This window comes from Orcinus orca, chromosome 15 (genome assembly GCF_937001465.1).
Source record: "Orcinus orca chromosome 15, mOrcOrc1.1, whole genome shotgun sequence".
In the NCBI taxonomy this organism is placed as follows: domain Eukaryota; kingdom Metazoa; phylum Chordata; class Mammalia; order Artiodactyla; family Delphinidae; genus Orcinus; species Orcinus orca.
In genome coordinates this window covers 62,803,222-62,811,203 of record NC_064573.1, presented here as the reverse complement: position 1 = coordinate 62,811,203, position 7,982 = coordinate 62,803,222, and the positions used below count along the sequence as shown (strand labels likewise).

At 51.8% G+C, this 7,982-nt stretch overlaps 1 long non-coding RNA gene across 1 annotated transcript; it reads left to right on the top strand.

The window, feature by feature from the left end:
- The first annotated feature begins 1,884 nt into the window (after positions 1–1,884).
- On the top strand, positions 1,885–5,936 carry LOC117203729 (uncharacterized). The gene is made up of 2 exons (XR_004486618.2): positions 1,885–2,066; positions 5,700–5,936. It is a non-coding gene; the product is annotated as an uncharacterized LOC117203729 (long non-coding RNA).
- The last annotated feature ends 2,046 nt before the right edge of the window (positions 5,937–7,982 follow it).

Here is a 7,982-nt window from a genome sequence, read left to right as displayed (position 1 = left end):
CAGAATTCACGGTGCGCTCGAGTCCACACCACCAGGGGCGCCGCGCCGCTCCGCGGGGGAGGTGCAGGAGATCCGGACCCGCGAGCCCGGGGCTGAGGGACACGCCTCAGCGGCCTTGACGCCGCTACCGCCGCAGGGCCCGGGTATGTGCCAGAGAGGGGGCTGCGCATGAGCGCACCGTGCGTGACATGCGCGGCCTGTGCGTGGGGCGTGCGTGGGGATCGTCCAAGGCAGCGGGCGGCGCATGTTCGCGGGGCGCGGTGGAGCTAGAGGCGCGGGCGGCTGTGGTGAGTCTTGCGGTGGCTGGTGCGGGAGAGACACCTGCACGGCGCGGGGCTAGCGCCGCTCTCGAGATCCTGAGGCTGACCATCGTCGGCCTTAGCGCCAGGTCAGCCGACTGTCGGCGAGTGAGCGTCTAACCGATGAACCAGGCCCCAGCCTGGCTCACCTGTGGGTTGGCGAGGGCCAGAATGGCCCTGGCCTGGCGGTGCTGCGAGTGGTGTTGGTGGCGCAGTAGAGGTCAGGGTGGGGGCAGGCGTGAGTCCTGCGTGGAGGAGGTGGTGTCAGCGTAGGTTTCACCCGGGGCTGACCTCCGAACTGAGCCTTGGGGGTGGGCTTGGTGTGCACCCATCAGGGCATCGGAGTGGCCTCCAGACCAGCGTTGGGCATGTGGGAGGCAATAGGTGGGCCTGGACGGGGACGTGGGGAGAGGATGTGCAGGGTCTTGAAAGCTCCTTCGGGCGGGAATTCTGCAGAGGGTCCTTAGGCCTGGAACTCACGTCAGATGTGTGTTTCAGTAGTGTAACTCTGGCAGGAAGCAGATAGGAAGTGTAATTGTACATAGGGGATGTTGGAGGAAGGAAGCCAATCTCATAGTCCCGGCAGCGATGAGGCCTGAGCCTGGAAGTGCCATGGAGATGCAGATAGAAGCAGAATTTCAGGGAGATTTTGGAGATGATAATAGACAGGCTTCACTGGGCCCCGGTCACAGCTGAGCCTACGATGACGTCTGGGTCTGGAAAATCAGGGGGACTGAGTCATTGGGACATCTGAGTGTATACGAGTGCAGACCTCTTGCCAGGCACTTAGCAATAAAGATAAGAAAAGACCTACTCTCTGCCCCCAAGGTGTTTGTAGTTGAACAGAGGAGATGATTATATCTTTATCCATGTAGTGTGGAGCATTACAGGTGTTCCTACCTGCGCCTGAGATGGGGGCAAGGAGAGCTTCCTGGAAAAGGTGGGCCTGAGCTTCAGGGAAACCAGAATTCCCAGGCAGTGTGGGTATCTGAGGCACAGAAGGCACATCAGCAGGAAGGCCGGGCCATTTGGGATGTGCTCAGAGCCCTAGAAGCAGATGCTGGAGTGTAAAACTAGATGAACTAGAACTAGGTGCTGAAGTCTGAAATGGGAGGTTGAACTTGAGTTTTATTCTCTAGGGGATGGGGAGCCATTGCAGGGCCTTATGCAGAGGAGCGCTTGTTTGGATTTGGCTTGGCGCGGCTTGTGCTGGGGGCATCTTGGTGAATAGCTGTAAAGGGAGGAGCTTGTAGGCTGTTGCAGGAAGAGCTGGTGACAAGTAGAAACAACCTGGGCAGTGGTGGTGGGGAGCAGAGTGGGCATGGTGAGTGCAGGAAAACAGCTGACGTGGGGGCAGTGGGCTGGGAAGTGGAGGATGGCGGGAATGGTGCATGGGGCCCTGGGGACATCCCAGTGGAAATGCCCAATAGTTCACTAGCCAAGCAGAATGGCAGATCACTTAACCTTAGAAAGCTTGCCTCTTCACACGCAAATGGGTGTGGCAGTACCCACCTCATAATGTCGGACTGAGCACCTTCCAGTGTTCTAGATGCTCAGGATCCAGCTGAACTGCTGCAGTGTGAAATACACAGGAAATACAGGTTAAGCTAAAAATAGAGCACCCAAGCAGAGGTGCAGGTTTGGCTGTCATCCACATTAAGCTCCCAGAAAAGAGGCAGATGAGCATGGAGTGGGATTTCTCCAGTTGCAGGGCAAGACGGAGGCCGCCTGGTGACAGCGTGCTGGTGGCAGGGAAACTGAGCATGGGTATGTGTCTGAATGGCCTTGGCAAGACCAGCTTTAAAATACAGGCGTGGGACTGGGCCACTAAGCTCTTCCATGGTGTAATAACCTGGTGATCACCTGTGTGCCTCCGTTTCTGTGCGTGGAGGAGCTGGCTCTGAGTTTAGCCGTGTGGATCCAAGATCCTAGGGGTCTCCCGGGAGGGTCCTGGGCCTGTGGAGCTCTGCAGGGGGCCTGCCTTCTCTCAATACACCGCAGATGTTTTCAATGAATCATATATTTGCTGTGCGTGAGAGGGAGAAAGGACTTTTATTCTCATCACCATTCTTCTTTTTAATTAAAATTAATTTATTTATTTTGGGCTGCGTTGGGTCTTCATTGCTGCGCATGGGCTTTCTCTAGTTGTGGCGAGCGGGGGCTACTCTTGGTTGCGGTGCATGGGCTTCTCATTGCGGTGGCTCCTCTTGTTGCAGAGCACGGGCTCTGCGTGCTTGGGCTTCAGAAGTTATGGCATGCGGGCTCAGTAGTTGTGGCTCGCGGGCTAAGTTGCTCTACAGTACACTTGAACCCGTGTCCCTTGCATTGGCAGGCGGATTCTTAACCACTGCTCTACCAGGGAAGGCCTCACCATTCTTCAGAGTAGACTCGTTGTTAATTCTGTCTTAGAGTTGACAAGATTAAGGCAAGATTAAGGAGAGTAGGTATTTTGCCAGAGGCTGCACAGTTATCTGAGGAACTTTTTCTTTTATTGACTATCTGAGCTGTGTCCCAGAAAGATGTCATAGCTCCAGTCAGATCAATGTAAATAGCAAATTAATTTTTTAAATGAAGTAGCAATAATGAATTATCCTAAGTTAGTTTATAAGTAAACTTGGTGTTTTCATTCACATTTTTAAAACAAATTTAAAATCATCAAAGGCTAATATAAATAGTTGTTAATATTTCTCAAGTGCTTCACAAACATAGTACTTCGTATGTACTCTCTCAATCTTCACGACATCCTCGTGAGCTAGGTGTGATCATCATCACCATTTTTACTGACAGGCTGGAGTGAGGTGGAGTAACTGCTCTCCAAGGTCATTGGTCAGTGAGACAGAACCAGCTTTTGACTCGAGATCTTGGGCCCAGAAGCTTAGCTCCTGACCACTGACCTCATTGTCCCTTATTTGCTTTGTCTTTGGGATCTTACTAGGAACAGCAGTAACTCAATAGCCAAAATCTTTAACTTTAAGCATTGACACCCCATCTTTGCATGCTTTCTTTTACCCTTATTGTTCAGGCTAAATCAGGGGTGGGTTTTCTCTGTTTACTGCAATGGGCATTGGCCAGAGGTTGAGGGCAGGCTCTGCAGCCTGGGGGGTGCCTACGCCCGGGGAACTGAGAGGCATCCCAGGGTGGCTCGGTTCAGGAGGATGGTGCTGCAGTGAAAACTCGCCGCTTGTGAAAATGATTTGGCATCTGCGTAGAAGATGACTTTTCTAAATTCATTTTTTTCCTGAAATATAAGACACAGTGACGCAAAGACCTCTGAGATTCTCAGATGCTGGCTTAATCCGGGAAGGCTGAGGTCCACCTTCCTCCCATTACCATCTTGTACTGAGTGCCTGTCACTCTCAGTCTCAGGGGTGGGGGGGGTGGCGGTGGAGATGTGGCTTGGTGGCAATTGGGGGAGGAGGGAGCTGGTTCAGTGTGGCCACAGACCCTGTCAACCTGGGCTTCTCTGCAGCGTTCCCGCTCAGTGTATCTGGCCGAGGGAGTCCAGTGTAAGCAGCCCTGTGATCTGGATAAGGCACTGGCGAAATAAATCTCTGAATTTATTGTTGGGCTTTTAACAGCCACCTTTCATGTGTTTTTAAATATTGACTATTAAAAAAATCTTTTTACTTTAACTTGTTTTTCCTTCAGACAGTGCACCTTGGGAATAGGGACTTTTGCCTGAGTTGGTGATGGAGATGTTCCATAAGCCCGTGCTGCCTCCACAGCAGTGGCTGCCAAAAGTCACAGCTGTGAAATGACTTGTGACTGCTAAGGATAAACATATTTGTCCCTTTTAATTACATGACCTGTAAGGGCTAGCAGCTCCTACTGGTAGCTGTGGTTTACCCTCCCTACTGTATTTCTTAATTTGCAAGTGGACACGGAGCCTGTGGCCTCGTTTGTCTTCTCTGGGGTCTGAGTTTCGAGTTTGAGCCCTGTGTTCTGGGGGCCTTGGCTCCTCAGTCCCTGCAAGATCGGGCTTTCCTGTTTTCGTCGACCTCCGTTTACTCTGTGGGTGCGCTTTGTGTAGGGGAGAAAAATACCCACGAAGGAAGCTCCCCGGAGGGTGACCAGGTGCACAGTTCAGCCAAGTAGGTGACTCGATGGGGTGCGTCTCTTTGTGTTTGTTCAGGTCGGGAAGGGTGTGACAGCGCGCTGTGCTCGGAGATACTCGGCTTGTGGCCAAATAACTTTACCACCTGAGCTGCGGGGCTGCCCTTCCAAGGGTCCAGCCTCAGCCTCCAGGACCCAGAGCAGACAGGCCTGGGTGGCACTCACAGTGGCTGTGACGAAGGCTCGTTGTGTGTTCCGGGTACCCCATGACCCCTGAGTATCTACACAGAGCTCCTCTATATGTGCACTTGTGTGTGTGAAAGTGCATCCGTGCACGTACTGAAGCTTTCCTGAGTAGAACCAGAAGGAAGAAGGTGTGGGGGGTGGATAGACAGATGTCAGCGGCCGAGTTATTGCAGCTGGATGACCGCTTTGTGGGCATACAGTCTACTCTTCTCTCTGCTTTTGTGTATATCTGAAAATTCCAAAATAAAAACGTTTAAAAACAGGTATAGTATTTAAGCACGTGTTTAAGTGTTTAATCCACGCAGTGCTTACTGCGCCCAGCTTTGCTGCAGATGCTGTGGGGAGTTTGGGTGCAGCGCCGATTCTGTGCTTTCGTGGCACTCAGAACTGGGGACAGACATTAATGTAACGTCACACAAATACTGAATTTCAAACAGAGAGGAGCTCTTTGAAGCACAGCACGGGGTATTATGAAACCTTGAGCCGTGGAAACTGGGAAGGGAAGGGCCAGAAAGAGCTTCACAATTGGATTGCTGATGCGTGACCAGGAGTTAACTGGGCACTGGGGGGTGGGGAGGGGGAGGAGAGAGGGACCTGAGACCAGGGGGTTGGGGGGGCGTGGTTCCTGAGAGGTAGGCCAGCGTGTACTGCCAGGCCTTGTTCAGGAATTGCCTTTGGTCCTGGGATGGAGGGGCTCCTCAGGCTGCCATTTTGGCTGCCACTTGGAGGGCGGGTGGAGGGGCCGGGGCAGAAGTCGACCTGCAGCTGAGGCCAGCTGTCTGTGCTACAGGCTGATGCGGGAACAAAGGTTTGTCTCAGAGAGACGTGGTTTTATATTTTACCTAAAAGGGTCCATACCATCAACTCAGCAACCTGTTTGCTTTGAATTTTTTTTTTCTGATTTTTTGGTATTTTAACATAACACAAAGTTATTTGAAAGTCTTCTCCTAAAATCCCATCCTCCGGATGCCCATTGTTAACGTACTCCTTCGACTTAGTCTTTTCTACCTGTGTAGTATCTTATTCTGTGGATGCTGCGTTAATTTACTTAATAATTTATCTAATTGTTCCTCTTCTGAAGGACATTTGGGTTTTCCGTAGATTTCCTGCTGCAGTGAATGTCCTTGAGTGCCTGTGTTCATTGCTGTGCATTTGGGAGCTGACTGGAGGCCTCCAGCTGGAATCGATGGGTCAGAGTATGCATGTTGCAGAGTTTAACACATGCTGTCCCGCTGCCCCAGGGGGGCCTGCTTCCCCCACACACTTTCACCAGCATTAGATTTCACCTTTCTTAGTTTTTTTCTTAATCTGTTGGGTGAATAAAGCTTGTCTTATCGATTCTATTGATTACTTGGAAATTTAAGCATCTTTTAAATGTTTATTAGCTATAGTCAGTTTTCATCAGAAAACTCTCTTTTGCCCATTTTTCTTTGGAGTTGCTTTCCTTTTTCTTTCTTGAGTTGTGACAGTTCTTTATATGATGTGGATATTAACTGCTAACACCTGAGTCCAAGGTTACACCCAGCTTTAGACAGCAGTCTGAGAATTCCCCTTGGTCCCTGTCACCCCAGTGCCCATGTCAGGTGTCACCAGGCCCTGCTCATTCTCCTGTGAAGTTCTTGACAACTCTGCTTTTGGCCCCTTCAGATTGGGGACACTCTCCAGAGCATTCCCTGCGGTGCTCCTGCAGGGTGAGGTGACCTTCCCCGGGGGTCACACCGAGGATGGAGCCTGGGTCTCTGCTTCTGCAGCAGCTTTGGATGATGCCACGGTGGGTGTCGCGCCTGGGTCACACTTCCCCTGGCCATCCCAGTGAGCATCCCGGGACCCCTCGCCCCTGTTGCACCGTCAGTTCAGTGTCCCAGGTGACTGGTGGGGAAAGAGCTGCTGCCAGCAGGCCACAAAGATGTTCAGTTGGAAAATGCAGAGCTCAGTCTTCGAGAATGTGTGGGCTCTTCCAATCCTCAGAGCTGTGGACCCTGGGTGATTCGTTCATGACAGATGCAGGCACCTGATTTCAGGAAGGTGCGAGTCCTTACTGGAAGGTTCTTAGTGTGTGTGCTGTGCTTGTTGGTGGCACAGCAGGAGTGGGGCTGACTTTCCTTACTGTGTCTGCTCTCTGGTTTTGTTAGGGGAGGGGGGGATCTGGGGCCCAGGCCATCACCGGAATCTTGGAGAGCTGGCTCCTGACCGCATGATCCTGCCAACACCCCACGGTCCAGGCTGGAAGTCCCTGGGGGGGGGGGGTCCAGGCCACCTGCCCTATGCCCAGCTGCCCCCAATCTTGCCCTGGCCCCTGCCTCATACTCCAGAGCTAGTTCGCAGGGCTCACAGACCTCCCTGGCCCTGGCTGTTGGGGCTGTCTGCTTCTCCCATCTCTTCTTTCTTGTTTTCTTTGTTTGGTAGCAACTCTATTGAGGTATAATTCACATACCGTACACTTCACCCATCTACAGTCTACAATTCAGAGGTTTTTATTATACTCACAGAGCTGTGCAACCATCACCACGATCAAGTAGAACATGTTCATCACCCCCAAATAAACCCTGGACCGTTAAGCAGTCATTCCCATTTCTCTCCCCTCCCCCAGCCCTCAGGAACTACTCGTCTACTTTCTGCCTCTACTGATTTATCTTTTTTGGACATTTCATAACAATGGAATCCGACAATTTTCTAAATGTTTTTAAAGTTGTGAACAGAGGCCAGGCTGCTAAACATCCAAAGTGGGAGCTCGGTGACAGCTGAGTTTGTCCTGCCTGGTGGGGCCCGTAAGCAGAGTCCTGGGGGGCTGGGGTATCTGGGACAAGATCTGATGGGCCGCAGCTACCCCAGGAGCTCCGGTCTGGGTCAGATGGGACCTGGGCAGGAACAGCTGAGGTCAGGGGTGGGAGCTTCTCAGGGCCTCTGGATCCTGTGATCTAGAGAGGCCTGGAGCCTGAGCTCTGCTTCCTGTGTCCGTGCTGGACGCTGGACACACTGCCCCGTAGATGCCAAGCACGGCCTGAGATTCATTCTGCTGGAAATTTCACCAGTGAGATACCTGGTGAGTAAGCATCTTCTTAGGCTTCTCTGGAGGGCTTTGGCATTCATTTTCATTCATTTACATCTTAGGGTGAATTACAGTATTTTAATTCAGGCACTTTCTTCCTAACACCTCAGAGAAATCTGTGTAATGTAGCTGGAAGTCCCCAGTCACCTTAGTTTTGGTAATTGGCCCCCAAACGTGGTGAGAACCCTGCTTCCCTGGCAGTTGTCACATCGGGTACTGTGCTAGGGAAGCCTGTGGGAAATACGAGCAAAATCAGGTCTTTCATCCGAGAACTTTCTCTCCCGTTGTGTTTGAGATGAGATATGAGTCTGCAGATCATGTTGCTCTTTGTTCAG